Raw genomic sequence first — 18181 nt, forward strand, 5'->3', positions numbered from 1 at the left:
GAAAAGAGCGAGGGGGATCGTGTTGTGTGTTCTGGCGTGACTCTGGAGGAGTAACAGAGGGGTGCAGGGTGGGGAACGGAGGCCTCCTCATTTACAAGCCGCTGTGGAATGTCTCACTTCCCTGTCCTACAGCGTGTGGAGGGGGGGGGGGGGGGGGGGGGGGGCACTCTGAGATCACTGACCACTACTTCAACTTCTCAAAGCATGCTACTTTTTCTGTCATGAAACAAGATTGCAGACGGGCTTTTGGCGTTGTTATACATCTCCTTCTTTGGGCGCTTTTCTCACAGAAAACATTCACTTTCAGGAGCACACCACTAGATGGCAATAGGTGTTTGTTTTCACTAATGGGAGGCAACTTTCTGGCTCCGATGCAGCATAGCTTTCCAGTTCAGAAATACTTGAAGTTCTGGATTGAACAAAGATGAAATTTGAGAAAGTCTGAACACTTAAATGACAATCTGCAGCTAGGATATGATGGGGATAAGACACAACAAAACAAACATGCTCTGACCTCTTAAAAGTCAGCTTTAGATTAAAAAAAGAAAGAGGTGAAGAACAGAAGATTCAGATTATGTTTGTGTAGCGATGCAAAAGACATGAGGTCTCTTACCCTCGCTGCTGCCTTTAAGAGTGGTGTCAGATGAGATGCTCTGGGGTCGGGAGCCCAAAGAGTCCAAGCTGTCCAGGGAGTCGTCTCTCCTGTGGCCTCCTCCTCCTTCTCCTCCTCCCTCTCTCAGTTGGAAGAGCTCCTCTCGCTCTGAGCACCAGCTGTCTCCAAAACCGCTGTCTCTGACGTTGCCGCCTTTCTGACCGGACGATTCTTGCAGAGCCTTTCATATACACACACACACACACACACACACACACACACACACACACACACACACACACACACACACACACACACACGGTCAGATAATAGGCTGCCAATTACAATATTTAGCTCAGCAGTGTGTGTGTGGTGCGTTAGAGGTCTGCGCTGTCTGGCCTCTCGTTCCTGCACACTGAGGGACTGGAAACGCTCCAGTACTGTCCATAAGAGACGGTGCATTCAGTGCCGTCTCCGTCAAAACAAATGGTGCCGTGCACCGCGTGCCGTTGATGACTGCTTACCGCCTGAAGACATTTCTGATGGCTCTTGAACACATAAGCATGCCCCGGAGCCACTTTAACCAGCGTGGCTGCGAACAAGCCAAAACTTGAAAATGGCTTTCCAGATCTGTAATCCACCAAATCCTACCAGACAACACGAGTCCACAAACTAAACCCGGCCTTAACCCGCGCCACTGAACTTGGATTACCATGGCTAAACGTACAAGACGGCGCGGTAACCGACTGCTATTATTGAAAACCCCTGCAGGTCTAAATTATACGGGACTAACGCACCGTCGCCTTTAAATCTATGTGAGAGCAAAGTGCCAAATTCAACACTGGAATGAGCGGGGGGGGGGGGCAGGAAACGGGCTCCTTCAAAGAGAAGAAGCAGCTATTTTCACCTGCAAATATGAGCCGACTGTGCGACCGTGCTGTAAACAAGATTTGAAATAGCAGAGTCAATGGACCGGGTCGTTTATGACTTAACGTAGCTTTTGGTTTTAGAGGCCAGCGATCCGAGGCCTCTCGACCTTTTCACAGCCATTCCTCCACACATGGCGTACATACCGGGGGAGGATACAGAAACGTACTGGGCAGTGGCTGTGAAAGAGGATTTTCTTCACGATTGATGTGGTTTCCACGAGAAAATGAAGCTTTTGTTTCATGACGACGCGGATAAGACAGCTTAAGAGTGAGCAATGGGACGACTATCCACTGTTTTACCTTGTATAGCGCTGTGCCCAGTAAGCCCTCGAACGCCTTCAAATTCAGGCAGGGTCCATCATAGAAACGGTCACACTGAGCTCTTCTACCAAGCCAGTAAATGGTGATCAGCACCTGGAGAAGAAGAAGAAACAGTTTGGATCATCAGATTGGAGCTCTACATTGACCCCAGCCCACCAATGCTCTGTGCCAGGTGATATCACTGCTCTTGTTTCCAGGCTCATCCAGAATACTCTGTTGGTGTTTGTGTGTCGGGCCGGGTCAGGTAAATGTGCTGCACTGAAGCAGTCATCGCTATATTGCAACGTTTAGCTGGTCCTCCCTTTTTTTTTTTTTTTTTTTTTTTTACACGATACGCTTCAAACTGACGAGTCAGCTCTTTGGTTTTGTGTCACATAAAAATAAAGGTGGGTTTGATAAAACACGATGAAGCTGTGATGTGAAATACTGTTCTTTCACTTGCACTTAAAAAATTGATGACTACTAAAATATTTATGAGATAAAAATTCCCTCAAAATGGCTAATTAAACACTATATCTTGTGATTTAATATCTTTCAGGATACAGACAGGACCTTGCACTATATCTCAAATTTACCGGATGAAAACCGGTGTCAGTCACAATGCCTTGGGCGTTATGAATATGTTTCACGATGTAGAATAAAAGCATTTCAATTTGACACAAACCCTACAGTGTTTTTGAAGAAGACTCGCAATATATACTTTTTAGAGCCCAGAAAAGAATTCCATCCACGCAGTTCATGGATTAATATCTCATATTAAGTCTGGGACTAGTTTAGTGCCTGTATCTGTCATTTCCTGTCACAAAGACCCCCAAAAAAGTGAGTGTAAGCAATAAAGCAAAATGTTATGTTACCACCACATATTTAGTTGTTTCACATCAAATGTCATCTCATGGTACAAAATGTTTAAGGGACTATTACAGTATAAATTAAAAAAAGGACTCCATAGATATATGATTTAGCTCCTATAGCATTGTCAGACTCACGATGGACTGTTCAAAAAAAAAAAAAAAGTATCATAATCGATGCAGCAGATATCGCATTTCTTATTCCACACATTCTTATTCCTTCTCAAAACCTGGCTCCCACATTACCCACAATGCACATAGCCTACAGCTGCGAGCCCCAAGTACAGATGAGGAGCTACAGAGGTCAGCTAAACTAAACTTTCTAACTCCACAACATATATATATATATATATATATATATATATATATATATATATATATATATATATATATATATATATATATATATATATATATATATATATATATATATATATACATTTACATTTTTAATGGTTAGACTCAAGTGACATCACTCGAGTCGGTTGCGGCTCAGGTTTCAGATCTTGCACAGCTCTCACTGGAGCCACAGAAGGCTTTCTACATACACATGTACTGTAGGTAGCAGTCGCTGACACCTGTAAGAAGACTTGGAATAGTTCCCCTTTAAGGAATTACGTTTGTCAATTAAACCTGAACAGGACTGAAGCTACACTATCTTATATGTTTTATTATTTCTGAATAACAGGTCAAGAAATCAAGCTCTTAAAAAACCCCAAAAAAACCAGGTTATATTTCTCCACTCACATTTTTCAGCCTCCTGTTGGTCTCTTGATGCCTGCGAGAGAAAGGGCAGAAAACAGAGGTGTGTGTGAGAGAGAGAGAAAGTGACAATAAAAGAACAGAGGGCATGCTTGTTGGGGCTGTGTTGGGCGGTGAAAGGGCTGGAAAGTGAGAGCACAATCCAGACCTACTGCCAGCCCTTCACTCACTCGCACACAACAACAACAACAACAGCAGCAGCAGCACAGAGGCCGAGAGAGAAACAAACACGCATTTCTGGAAAAAAAATATAATTGTGAGCCATAAAGCGCTCTAGGCGTCTATTTTTACACCAATCGCACAATCAAGCGGCTGTAAAAACACATAGTTAAAGCTTGGGTGCACAAAGGGGGTTTTTGTTTCTGATTTCAAACGATACGGCTAATAACTGACGATTGTTAGCTGAATGCCGCTGCTGTCGGAGCAGCAGAGCCCCTCGCCTGCTACCCAGCTCATACAGAATGTCAGTCGTATTTCTGGGGCTTGACAGTCGACCCGACGAGTCAGCAAATCACTCTCAGCTCATTCTTGAGCTCACAGTGTCAACACTCACAGTGTCAACCTGCATACCTGATATATTCCCTTTTTTTTTTGTTGTTTTTCTCATGCACATTGTGTACCTGTCGCCTAAGGTAGTATCTATGTTAGAGAGGTCAATAAACAGCTACAGTGCACACGGTGGCCATAACGGTGACAGGGGAAGATATACATCCCCTCTGCGCGCTACGCAAAAGTCACGCATGCCTCTCTTCCCCCTGAGCACACGGATTTCCTCACAAACCATTTCCCAGCATGCAGCGCGACCGACGTCGACACCTGAGATGACTGCCGTGTCAATATCAATATATCGGGTGCGTACAGGTCGCTAAGTTCAGGAGGAGGAAACACAGCGAGGACGTCACATCATTTCAACCAGTCAAATGGGGACAAATGAAGTGACTGTCTAATATAGTACTCAGTATTTTTTACTCATTGGATTATATAATACAATACAACAGACTGGTGAAGATAGAAACCACTGGGAATGGGAGCAGATCAACTTTCTCACCAGTATGCGTCATCGTCAGGGGTGCGAATCCTGATTTGCCAACGGCGTACACTGAAATGGACGGTTACCAATTTGGCATACAGCAAATTTATAGGCCCAATAAAAGAGGTGGGAGGGCAACAAAAAAAATACCCTCTCTTGTGTGGCTTGGAACACAAAGCCTGAGATTATAGCAGCGCCGGCCACATCCAGAGAATAAAAAGAGCTGTATACCAAAACTACCACCACACTGCTTCTCGTAATGCTTATTTATGGCTAGCGGTGATAGCTGAACCGAAGGGGAAAATATATATATAAAGGGATATTTTCAGGCCTCCAGAGGAGCCTCGGGACCGATGAAATCAGCTGAGCGCTCATATGATTGAGCGCAGTCATCGACAGAGCGTCATCCGAGTATGAAACACAGTTCTGCACAGAGAGTACAGACAAGGAGCAGCCTCAGTGAAGTAAGTTTACCATCAATTAAAATACCCACTTTAATGTGCCCGAAGAAGAAGAAGAAGAAAGCCATTTGTGTTTGTGTATCCTGCACACATGAAAGGAAGAAATATAATATATATATATCATGTCAAAGTCCTTTCACCTTGTGAAGATGTCAATGTGTCTGTTTTGTTCCAGGTTTAAACACTTCAGGGTCCCATTTGTGCCCAAAGACTATATTAAGTATGAGAAGGAAAAATGCTAAACGTTTGTTCCGATTGCTGATCACTCACTCGTGGAATGCTCTGCCACCACATATACGCACACAAAACACGTACAACACATTCAAACGCAGCCTAAAGGAATGGCTTGTTGCCAATCAGGTGTGCAAACATTGCTGTACTGTCTGTCCTGCCTGCTTGTTTTGCCTATATGTGCATTTGTCTTGTTCAGTGTTGCTATCTTCCATTTTTGATGTGTGTGTTATGTGCCTCAGTGTTACTGTCGGTGGGTTTCTTCTGCTCTGCTCTAGTGTCGTACACTTTTCTTTTGCTTATATGTCTGTTGGTTTTGTCTATACGTTACTGTCTATCTATGAATTTTAATTCCATTTTATTTGAAATTTTGTAATTTTTAGGCAGCCTTCGAACATCTGGCCGGGGACAGCCGATGAAAACTAGCCTCTCTGGCTAACTCTGGCTCACCTACAGTTTCACTGTCGATTGGTGTGCATTGTCCCTGCAAAATAAATAAACAAATAAATAAATAAACAAATTGGTCGGAGGTCTTGAAATATGTGAAGGACATACTTTAGTATCTAACAGTACAACATTGCAATTTTTAGATCACATGAAAAATCATGCTTTTATCAATTGTCAAAGTCAGGATTCTTGAAAAATGAGGCAAAAACTTTTCTTTTTCTTTATTAAATGTCTCCCATATGATCCCAAATACTCGATTGTGCTATAGTTGCAATATCTGAGATACACACAATTCTCCTCGTACTTATTGTTTGGGCACCCGGGACTTCTGTTCTTTCGTTAAATATAACATATAACATTTCAGTTGCCTCCTATCAGCCAACATGTACCTGCTGCACAGCGACAAATTAACCAGCCGGCCATTTCAGCCCCGAGCCTCACCCTCTGCATGCTTACACAGACTTTCACATCAGCGCTCTCTCGCCGAGGTCAAAGGGCGACAGACATCCTTCTTCTTCTTCTTCTTCTTCTTCTTTTACTAACCTCCAGAGGAGATGCAGCGACACAAGACACCATCAGTTGTGCGGGTTAGCCACTCGCTGAACGCTAAACAACCCCACGACGCAGCATATGTGGACGACAGCTACGCTATCAATCAACATTAGACGCACACGTTTCAGATGCATCAATTATTAAGAGACTCATCAAAACCACAATCTATAGAATAACTTGAAAACAGGTGTCTAATTTACATTATTTAAACTTCCACTATATATTATACCTCTTTCTTGTCGTATGGCGACTGAATTGAGTGAATCTGTTGCGCCAAAACACACAATTTCATTTGACTTGAAGCAGTTGAGGAGTGTGTTCTGCACAGTACAAACCGACCAGACAGAAAGAAACACATGCGAGCGATCAATCGCAAGCTCGATCGAGTCCCGTGTGCTGTGCGACCGAGACAGAAGCGTCGTCTCCGCGCGTGGACCAAACGGAGACCTCAGGATGCGTCTCCGTCCCATGCACAGCCACCAACAAGATCCCAGGCACCAGTCGCCGAGACAATAACACCATCCCAAAGACTAACAAACCCGGCACCAAAGTCCTAAATTAGTGGGCGTGCATGTGTGATGAGAAGCATACCTCTGCAATGAAGATCACTTGCTCTGCAGCATTTCACCAACCTCCTTCACCCACGTTCTGTCATTCTAACGAAATAGTTTGGATTTAAAAGACACACCCAGCCGCTCTCACCGGGTAGTCCTGACTAAACCTACAGGGGGAGTGTGAACAAGAGGAGTCAGCCGCGGGTGAAGACGGTGTCGGGCATCATTGTGGCGCGTACTTATCAGAGACACTGCAGCCTCTGTGAGGCTCGGAGCAGCACAAATATAACCCTTGTGTTGGCCTTTCTTTCTTTTTTCTTTTTTTACAGCCAGGGCCGTGTCCGTGGTGTGGACACTTTATTGGCCTTTCACCATCATCGCTCGTTTGCTTTCACAATCTGCCACGAGAAGTGACGGCAGTGCCACATAGTGAACCACCAAACCAGAACGTGCAGTGCCAGCTCAGTGAACCACACCCCAAACACTAACACACGGGCCACTTCTCTCTCCTTATTATGGTTCTGCATTCAGACTTTGTCACAGTGAGCTACATCAACAGCAGTACACACACACACACACACACACACACACACACACACACACACACACACACACGGCGTGAGGTACAGTATTGAGTAAATTCTGATAACAGGCTGTCCAAATTTGTCTGGGAAACGGCACATTCCTTCAGGTAGGTCAAACATTTGGTTTGATCCGGAGCCAGGGATGCCGTTGCGTAATCCAAATAATATAATCACACCACAGAGCCACTCCTCTTCATCTACTGTTTGAAAAGGGTCATTGACATTCCTCAAATGACTGTTTTGATGTACCTGCCCGTCCAGAGCAGTTTCCTTTTTTTTTTTTTCGGTTTGGAGAACATCCAACCCTTGTCAATAATTTCCTTAAAAATCAAACGGCGGCATCGAGTGAGACTTTGGACTCCTCTCAGTGGGGGATTTGTTTTGTCAGTCGCCAGAGGTCATGGTGCAAAAAGCTGGACTCATAGCCATGAGTTCTTCACCTCAATACAAGTAGTAATACTTCAGTGTAAAAGTAGTCAATTTCAGGTCAAGTCTAATATTCGCTCTGTTTTTACGTCTGCTTTTAGTCTCTACCGACTCTTGAGAGAAGTCTCTGTCTCTTCAGCTGCTAAATGCTGCACCGTGTTCACCAGCTAGTCCTTAGCTGGGTCTGTCTGCTGTTTGGTGCTGAGCTGGTGGTGCACGGCGGGTCTTTAGAGCTTCTTTAGCTGAAAACAGTTCCCCGCTGTCGATCGACGCCATGAGAGCGGAGCGAGAGTGAACCCTGAAAACTCACTATGCAGCTCCGTAAAGCCGACGGGAGCTGCACTCAGGTGATAATCAGCTGGTTTAACACTTCCGTTTGATGCATCGTTGTCATAAAGCATATTCTAAGTATCAAAAGTAGATCTACATACTTCCCTCTGAGATGCAGCGAGGTATAAAGCATAAAACAGAGATACAAAAGTTAAGCGCAAATACCTCAGACTTGTACGTAAGTATAGTAATTGAGTTAATATACTTAGTTACTTTCCAACACTACTGAAAGCTTGTTCTCCGGGGAGTTTTACAACATCTACATAGCAGGAGATCAGGTATGCTGCAATTCATCTTTGACTACTTTGATAAAGAAAGTAGGCATTAGGAGGGTGACGCTGAAGTTAATGCAGCTTACACTGTGAAATGAGCTGAATAAGCACGAGTCCCTCTGCAACAACAAGTACAGCGGCACAGTGTGTAACGTTCCAGTGTAATGCCAAATAAACACTGCGTATCCTGCAGTGTCTCTAAGACAAAACGCCACTTGTTCAGACATTCATGGAGGTCAAGCGTACAGTAATCAGCTGACCTTTTGTGTCGCTAGGGAAACCCCGGCGTGTTTTAGCCTTTTTTCCTTTATGTCAACTAAGAGTCGAGGGTGCCGGTCCAACCTCGGCTCTGCGCCGTTGAAACGTCCGAATGTCTAAAAGTGTCTGAAAGCAAGCGGCTGAGGTAAATGGAGCACTTTCAGATGCCATGACTCATCTGAAGCACTCCGAAGCCCTCAGGGCCCATTTCCTGGGCAGCTGTTAGGAACGGACAGAGTTGGCCTGAAGCAGCCGGTGAATCACATGTGATGAATCCGATTCTGGTCGGATCCGAATGACACCGCTGGGTGTTTTCAGCACTCGGTTATAGTTCAGCAACACGTGGAAGATGTGAGGAAATCTTCCAGAACGCGTCACCCAGCAGCACACAGTCTTATCTGTTCCTCTACTGCAACAGTTTGTCATGTTATATACACACATATATATGTGTGTGTGTGTGTGTATATATATATATATATAAATGTGTGTATATATGACATATTGTGATGTTCAACGTGTTTGTAGCTGATACACGTTTTTATCAGACAGCAGGTTACACAACTCGAGGCAATAGAGCAACATGTGCTCCAGATGGCGGCGAGGCCAATACTACAACAACCGCAAGGCTCAAAGGTCAACAAGGACATCCAATAATCTTTTATGGCTGTCATGACAACGCGGCCCAGTGTGAATTAAACTGTGTTCTCAGCACACCTTGCTTTAATATTTATTCAATATCTGACTCAAGCTTCGAGAAGGATACCTGCCAACGCTAATAACTAGATTTCAAGCGCAACTGTTAATGTGTGAGATTCACCTGAGTCAATGGGAGCTTTCTTCTTCAGGGAACTAGTGCTGAACGTGTACAGATGGACAGTGCTGTTGTGTAGCACCTTTCATACAAGTGACTGCTGATTAGGGCTGCAATTACTTATTATTTCCTCAAAAAAATCCATTCATTGTTTGGTCTTTAAATGCCACAACATTTAAAAAAAAAAACACAACAAAACACATTTGAGAAGTCAGAATATGTGTGGTAATAGTCCCAGATAAATGACTATTGAAATGAATGAATTAATAATATAATATAATAATATTTACACTGTGCCCGCAACTATAACTTTATCTATAAAACCTGCAAATTCAACAAAAAATATGCAAGAAAAATTAAATAAATTGAAAAGTTCACAACAACAGAAAAGAGGGGGGGGGAGGGGGGGGGGGGGGGGGGGCGGGCTGGCTGATTGCTTCATGTATCAGTGTAAGGCTTTACTAGGAAAAGGAAACTTACATCACCAACAGGATAACAACATTATTGCTGCTGAAACAGAGAACAGGGAAGCTGAGCAAAGCACCTGTCAGACGGGGTTTAAGGGAGTGGAGGTTGGACACACACCAGGAGCAAAGACAGCTGATAGAGACATCTCTCTCTCTCTCTCTCTCTCTCTCTCTGTGTGCCTCATTTGCATACAGGCTCTGATGAGCCACAGTGAAATAAAACCATTGGTTGTGCTCGTCTGCAGCCATGTTTGGGATCAGCTCCTCATGTTACTCTGCGTTGTGCCATCTCTAAATACTGCAGTCGTGGGGCACCACAACACTGAGGCTACGAACATTTCTACATGTTAGCCCGATGAAACGTCGCTGCATTTGATGAAGAACAGAAGTGACTGAAAAAATCAACTTGAAGAACGGACTTACAGTCGGAGCAGCTGAGGGTTCCTCTGAGAACAGAGAACCTGAAACTGTTTGGCGTGAGCAGCAACCAAAGACACAAAGAACCGATAAATGTTTCTTCCTCTTATGAAGTGAAAAAAACACAACTGCAAAACCTAATGAATGTATTGGGAGGGGAGGGGGGCAACACACTATTAAAAGCACTTGTCAAAGTGACCCCAAGGACCTAAAAATAGAAAGTGCCCCCCCCCCCCGCACGCAGCCAGACATGGTTGCAGAAGAGCCGAGCACACCCAGTTCCAACAGAGCAGTGAGACCGGGACAGTCGAAGGGTTACACGCAGAACAACATAATGTGAAATGAGTTTTTAGTCACATGTCAGCTTTTTCCGCATAAATCTAGGTGCCATTTTTTTTCCCCCCACATTGTGAACGTCATTTTGAAACAAGAGTCCTTCAGCGCCTGTTTCATAGGAAAAACGCTAATGTCCGATAACGTAACAGGTCCATAAAAGACTCGTCTCGGTGTTTATGACACGGCCGTGCCTTAGGGCAGCGTGTCCTCTGCTGTGGGGAAAGACAGGGTGTGTCTTGATGAAAAAGGACAGGCAGATTTGTTTATTCAGAGTTCATATTCCAGTGTACAGTACATCTGCCTCCGTGTTTGTTTTTTTTACGACCGCCGCGGTTTCGACACCATTGTCAGCGTTACTGAAGAATGAGCCATGGGTGGATCATGGGAAGAAAAAAAAAGGTCCTCCAATTGTGGCGACATCTCAGAGGAACAGTTTAATTACAGGACGTAAACTAGCGTCATTTTGCCACCTAAAGTGATGTATTTGCTGCTACATGCTTATCTACTTGAAGTTTAACAACCTGGAGGTATGGCTGCTAAAGCACTTTTTTTTTTTTTTTCTTTGTGCTTGCACAGCAGTGCTGTACAGCCACACACACACACACACACACACAGAGAGAGAGAGAGTGTCACTGTGGATGGACTGTGCTCTGAGCTCTGGGTTACCTCGCTCCCTCCTGGAGGCGCACCTGTGTTAAAAAAAAGAAAAAAAAGAAAGCTGAACAGGTTGTTCGACATACCGCAGGGCATATCGGACCGGCACGCAAACCACCGCAGAGCAACTGTCTGAAAGTGAAAAAGTATAAACAGCGTTTTTCTTTCTGTCCAGCTCAGCGGAGCTTCTTTCTGTTCACACCATCGAGACTAAAACATGTCTTGATGTTCCTTTGCTTCCCTGACTTCAAAAAGGAAATCAACTCTGAAAGATCAGAACACCAGACGTGCTTCATTCTTCAATCTTGTGTTTCATATAGAAAACACATAGATGTGTTCATCATTATTATTCTACTATATCTACTGCTGCTGTTATTATCAGTAGTCGTCATTTTTCCGTCATTATTCTGCTTACTACTCTCATGATATGAATCATTTCTGTCACATGCATTGAATGAGTGGTAACTCTGTTATGTTGTCCATCCTGATAGAGGGACCCCTTCCTTTTTTCCTCCCGGTTAAAGGAGTTGTTCCTGTTCCGAGGTGAGGGTCCCGGGACAGAGGATGATGTGTACAGATTGTAAAGCCCTCTGAGGCTGATTTGCGAATTGAATAGAATAGAGCTGTGCTTAACCGGGCGCTCACCAACACAAGAATACATGCAGACTGAAAATAGCGCTGACCTTTTTTTAAAAACTGCTGCTTCAATCATGTCTCACACGAGGACACACGTGCTCCGCAATGTGTGAAAGTCACATTTACACTTTCGGCACATATTAATGGAAACATATTAAAAAAAGAAGCCGGTTCAATCAAGGAGCCAAGACCACGAGTTGGACCTCAGCTCTGTGAATGGCAAGGACAGGCATCTAGTGGTGCCTGTATGTTAACAAAGCTGATCAGATCAGAACTTACTTGACTGTGACTCTGGTGGATAAGTCCTGGAGATCTCCCGGGTGAAAGAGCTGCGCCTCCTTTAGTCCGAGCTTCCTGCAGGCTTTGAGGAAGACGTTGAGGTTGTCCTGGACAGAGAACAAAGCGGGGATGAGGGTTGTCCACCTCCAGGAGGCGAAGAATAATCACACAAGAATTCTCTGGCAGGGGACAGAGCCTAAACTCACTGCTTCCAAAGTTCACATAGCCAGAGAGCAGAGACAGGACGGGGAGGAGCATGTGTGTGTGGCAAATAAGAAGTGGCCCAGTGCAGAACACACACACACACACACACACACACACACACACACATGCGGGAGGGGAAGGGAGGGGAGAGGCTGCGTGACAGGAGCTGACTGACAGTAGCAAAGCTACCTGTGGGCTGGGTTAGGGTGGGGACCTCAAACCAGGAAGGATGACATCAGAGCTTTGCACAAGTCCCACCCAACCGGCCGTGCCAGTGTAAAAGAACGGTGACACACACACACACACACACACACACACACACACACACAATGCCTGCTGCGCTCTCCTTCTCTTCACACCCTGAAACCGTCCCCTCCCCTCCGGCCAAGCCCTTCACTCCAGAATACCTGCGGAATCTGCGGGGCGGTGGAGTATTTTGGAGACATTTGGTTGCTATGATACAGAGGGGGTCGGTCGATAGAAACCGACGGGAGGACATGGGCGTGTCCTACACCGTGTGTCAATCATTTTATACTGCGTAGAGTTTTATATGTGTGCACATGATTTGCACAGATGTGGGAGAGTGATGCACAATGGCAAAAAGGCAAGTTGTTCTATAAATATACGTGCGTTTAAAAAGTCATCTGCGACCAGAAAAGAAAAAAACACACCATTCCTTTCAGGGGTTATGACTTCTCCAGTTCTAATCCCGAGTGTCTTGTTCGTAAGTCGGCACTTCCACTGGGACAGAACTCTTAGGAGGGTTTCATGTAATGACACATGGCCCCAACGTGGGCTGGAATAATTAAGGGGTAGCTAGTTCTATATTTAAACGGCAAACATGCTTATTAGCAAATGCTAGAGACAATGTTGACCTCTCTGTGCGGGAATCCCTCACCAACAGCTTTGCTTGTCCCTTAACGGCACTTTGCCGGTCCCTAGGGGTCACCGTGGGACCCGTACAGGCCAAGGATCAACACCCCCCCCCCCCCCCCTTCTCTGTCATCAGGCACCGGGGTCACCCTTTATTCACTATGACACACAAGATATGTTCTCCCCCTCTGCTTTCTCCTGGTAATATTTCCAGATAGGTGCACAGAGTAGAGTCGGGTCACTGCCGATGACATCGTTCACGTGAGCGTTTTTCAGTGACACCTAATTCACAACCTTGTCATTGCATGCGTACGGCATGTACGGTCAGAAACCACAAAGTAAACCTCGCCTCGCCTCGGCGTGTCGCAACATTCAAGTGCAGATACTCTGCATGTTGAATGTGAGAACGCCCGACTCAGACACTCAATAATGATATATGGATATTTATTTCCCAATACTCATGTTTTTTTTACATAATCTACACATATACCATAGACCAAGAACGATGACCTCAATATTTACAGATTTTTTTAATTTGTCAGTGCTCTCTGGTGGACAATCTATGCAACTGAGACACACAGACATAATCGCTGGTCGTTTCCTGTTACTTATCCACCAACACGTACGGCGAGACGACGATAAAAAGCTAACAGCGACCGATATATTGGCCCAGATGATATAAAAATTATCATAAAAGACCAGTGAGCTCTTTGAGCGACAGGACCCCTGGTGTAGCCCTTGTGAAGCCAAGACTCACCATCAATCCAGTATAATCAAGGTAAAAGGATCATTAATATCACTTAGGTCTGAATGTCATTTAAACTCAAAGAGCATTATGAACACACTTAACCCCCCCCCCCAGAACATGCAGAGATAATGATGTTGAAGGAATGTTATGCTGACTTGTGCCTGCACATAATCCTGCTAAATATGCTGCGCCCATCAGCAGCACCTCCTAATCCTCTCATGCAGACTCGAGGAACCCCCTGATTTCAAGCACTTTCGGCACCGACAGACGGAAAGACTCGACTTGTAAGGTGTCCGATTCGGATCCCACCGGTCCCGTCGCGGCCCCTCTGTTTCTTGCTTTGTCTAAAATGGGCATACTCTACATTTACCCTCCAATGACCCCTTTGGCGGCGCAAAAATCGCCAGCAAAACCTATGGTTAAAATATCCGGTTACGCCTTTCCAAGTCCTGCGACAATAAACCCAGAAGAGATGGAAGACTGGAAATGTTGCCTCTCCTGAAACGGACCCAATAGACCCCCCCCCCAGCTGTCGGATCCAGACATAACACGCACCCATACAACACAAACACAGTGACAAAACACGGTGGGATGCCTGTCATTGCTCGGATGATTACACAGACATTTAGAGGAGTAAAGACACCCTCGGGGGTCGTTTGGGACTGTCTGTTTATCTCCTCCCACTGCCACCTCAACTCACCAAGGAGTTGGTGTATGCGGGAACATCCAGCAACATGCCAATTACGGCGCCTTTACGGTGGGCAGAGGCCGATGGAGTCTTCTTTGACTCCGTCCCTCTCTGGAGTCAGCCCAGTGGGCCTCAGATCCGGGGGGCCCCCGCTCACGTAGCTGGCCGTCCGACCGCACAGCTGTCCGCTTCCTGCTTCAGCACCGGTTTAGAGCGGTGACCGGGGGGGGGGGGCGAAGAGCACCGGGGGTGCCACGGTCCAAAACCCGCGGCTCGCTGACTGCTCAGCAGCAGGAGGGGATAATGGTGCTGACATGGGAAACATTCTCTTGGACACAACGAAGCCAAGGAACAGGGCCGGGTCTGGAGCCAATGTTGCTATATATTCCGCAAAAACCAGAGATTTCCGTTTTGTTTTTTTCCCCCCTCTTTTCCCTCCCTGAGCTTTTTACTCTGCTACAGCTGAAGCCTGGTGCCGATTGAGCGCTGGATCTTTCAGAGAGCAAAACTGAATCCACAGTTATGACCGTAATGCTAGGAAACGTGTTTGAGCGCTAATGAGGCGTGTTTGCAAAGAGCATTGCATTGGGCGGCGATGCAAGTTATATCCTATCTACATTACAGACACATTACTCTTGTTCTTTGTGTGTTTCTTCCACGTGACATTTAGACAGTGGAGCAGTTTCTTCTTCTCTGACAACATTTAGTGTAGATAGATATATATATATATATACATGAAGACACATTAATCTCACCATGTGGAGACAATTGGCTAGAAATATACAATCAAATGCTTAAATGAGTTCACAACACAGCTAAATTAAAACTGTTCAACACTTCAGGTGAGACCCTATGAGCAATAACTAATAAGGAAGGAAAACATCCAAGCTACACGTTTGGGTGTTTGTTTTACTGCTCTGTCTATTTGCGTCTGTAGATTATCCATTCCCCAAATATTTGCATATTTAAACATACATTTTCAGAAACTGTAAAGCAAAAAAATCACCAAGTTATAAACTGGGGATGCTTCATGGAGATATCCGTTAATTACGTTGTGTTTTTGAACCTGTTTAGCCGTAGCGCCTCCCCTTAAAGAACGCTCATTGCCTATGGAGAGAGCGACAGCTCAGCAGCGCCACCTGAATACTTTGGGAGAAAAGCTTTTCTCACGCAGCAGCGTGAGGGAGAGTGAGTAATGTTTGTTTTCTGAGAGGCGCTCCCCTTTTCTCCATGTGGTTGGCTGTAACTGATCGCCGCGGGCCAACCAGGAGCCTTCACATTCGCTGGAGAATTTATGATCAGGTGGTTTCGGGTTTTTGTCCGAGCGCTCGGAAATACCACACCGACGGTGCTGACGGAGGAGACACTGACTGCACTTCATTACCTCAGCAGGTGTCCAGCCAGTTGTCCCGCTAACGGTCCAAAGCAAACTGCAGTAAATGTGATTTATGTCATAACACAGATATGACGGCGCAGCGTTTGTTACCGCGAGTACCGTGTTTACTGTTGACGTCGAGCATGAGTGCGGTCTGTTTCTTCCACTTGTCCTTGTCTTGCCAAACATGTTGAGCGTTACCGAGCACCACCGCCGCACACTCAGACTGGCTGGGTTAGGTTGGGTTCTCTGTAATTCCTCCAGACAGCTGGACCCAATTACTCCCACAAGAGAGAGCTTTGTGAAGGATGGGTTTAAGGTAGGGTTTTCAACCCTCTACTTGTGTGCAGACACTCCCAAAACATTTACTCCACTGGGCCAAAAGGCCTCTGCCGCGAGCTGCCTCAATTGAAGACATTGCCGGGTCTAAAAGGTGAAAGGTTTGGAAGCAGTGATTCAATAACGGGTCGTTACGTGAGCCGAGCTCTGCCCTCGTCCGACCTCCCGTCACTCAATCAAAACTTAATTATCCTCACCGGCACAAAGACGTTTCTGTCTGAAATGACTTTGATTGAACGCAGCCTCAGCATGGCAGACATCTATTTAGGGTGCGCTCAAATGCAGCCAGTGGCCTTCAAGCAGCTCTGCGTTCGCCGAACTTCTTAGTGCGGACGGATATGAGGAGCGACAAGTCACTGAGGCAAACACCTCTCTCTTCTCTCTCTCTCTCTCTCTCTCTCTCTCTCTCTCTCTCTCTCTCTCCTCATGGCAGCCGGGCCTCAGACCTGTTTGTACGTCAGTTGTAACAGGAGACAAAACCACGGAGGAAGCTAGGATGAGCTGTGGAGGATATGTATCCTTCGAGGGGAGACACCCCGGGAGCCAACACAGTTTCATTCACTGATCAGTTTGAGATTTTGGGCCATTTCGCTTCCATGTTTTCTTTCAGAACATTCAAAATACGCAAATAGATTTGCCTATTAAAACAAGAAAATCTTGTACTTTTACCCCTATTCTCCTATATGTAACTGTTCAAAATGTATTCAAAGTAGAAGCCCCTTCCTTTAAATTTCAAGGCATATATATCATGTCCAGACTCTTGGAACCAGACCGCAAAGCCAACAGGAAGTCAGCCATTTTGAATTTTCTACACAGCATTGGGTTTCCTCTAAATTAATACATTTTTCTCCAACTCCGGGCCAGACATCTCCACTTCATTAGCATTTACACCAAACTTTCCAGTTTCGACATCTAATTCTGAAGGCTTTTATTTCTAAAACAAATGTCCGTTGACAGTATTTTTGATACAGAGAGATATCCAAAATGTCCTCTGTAAAAACCTTTGACTCTAAAATGTCAACAAAGTGAAACAAGAACATTTGAATCTGGCTTTATTCAATGTTCAGATTTTTGTTCTGGAAATGTATGCAAATTAGCTCTTATTTGATGCCTCATTTGCATATTTATATGAACTGAATTCCCTTCATGTTAGTAATCAGCCGGGGCAGCTTAATGGAGATATACTGTATATTAGTTAAATATCGTACCCTATTCACAAGCACCTCCACTTAACCCAATGTACATGCAGTGCCCTATGCTCACATTTAAGCTGAAGAAAAGAGACTTGACCAGTCCAGCAATAGGTGTGGGCAGCCTGTTAACCCTCCTGATGAGACCGGGCTTGATCTTGTTGATCAGACTGCGAGCAAAAGAAAGAGAGGGATAACATCAGGGACAGGAAGAGGGTAAGTGAAAGCACTCGGCCATTGGCTAGTCTGGTCTCACTAACAAGGACCGAACACAACGTGTTGCAAAGTCTCTGTGTTGTGTGTTTACGACTTGGTTTAATGGCGGCCACCTGGCTTCGGTTTAGTAAATGGCCAGTGGTGCACCGTGATGTAAACACACTGGGTCCCAGGCTCCTGAACATACCCGCTTCTGCTGGAACAACCCAAACTAACAGGAATCACCACAGACCGGCTCAGAAAAACAGCTGCGGTTTTTCATAGATGGCGGTGTTATTCAAAGGGTTCCTTCAGTCCAAGAGGTAGAACCGTTTACTACTAATAAAAGGAGTAATGCCACAGTGTGCATTG

General features: G+C 45.3%; 1 protein-coding gene across 10 annotated transcripts in view; it reads right to left on the bottom strand.

Moving 5' to 3' along the window:
• The window catches only part of lmo7a (LIM domain 7a), a 32359-nt gene extending 21051 nt beyond the window's left edge, over positions 1–11308 (bottom strand). For 9 of the 10 annotated variants that reach the window (XM_068702117.1, XM_068702121.1, XM_068702120.1 and 6 more), the window contains exon 1: positions 614–695. The gene's annotated coding sequence lies outside the window, so the exon portion shown is untranslated. Of the gene's footprint in view, positions 1–613; positions 834–1821; positions 1936–3437; positions 3469–11294 lie in introns of those variants that run through there. The other variant, XM_068702123.1, reaches the window with a different exon arrangement.
• Between the last annotated feature and the right edge of the window lie 6873 nt (positions 11309–18181).

Source organism: Cebidichthys violaceus, unplaced genomic scaffold, assembly GCF_023349555.1.
Source record: "Cebidichthys violaceus isolate CVI_PGR_0920_01 unplaced genomic scaffold, fCebVio1.0.p SCAF_80, whole genome shotgun sequence".
NCBI lineage: Eukaryota > Metazoa > Chordata > Actinopteri > Perciformes > Stichaeidae > Cebidichthys > Cebidichthys violaceus.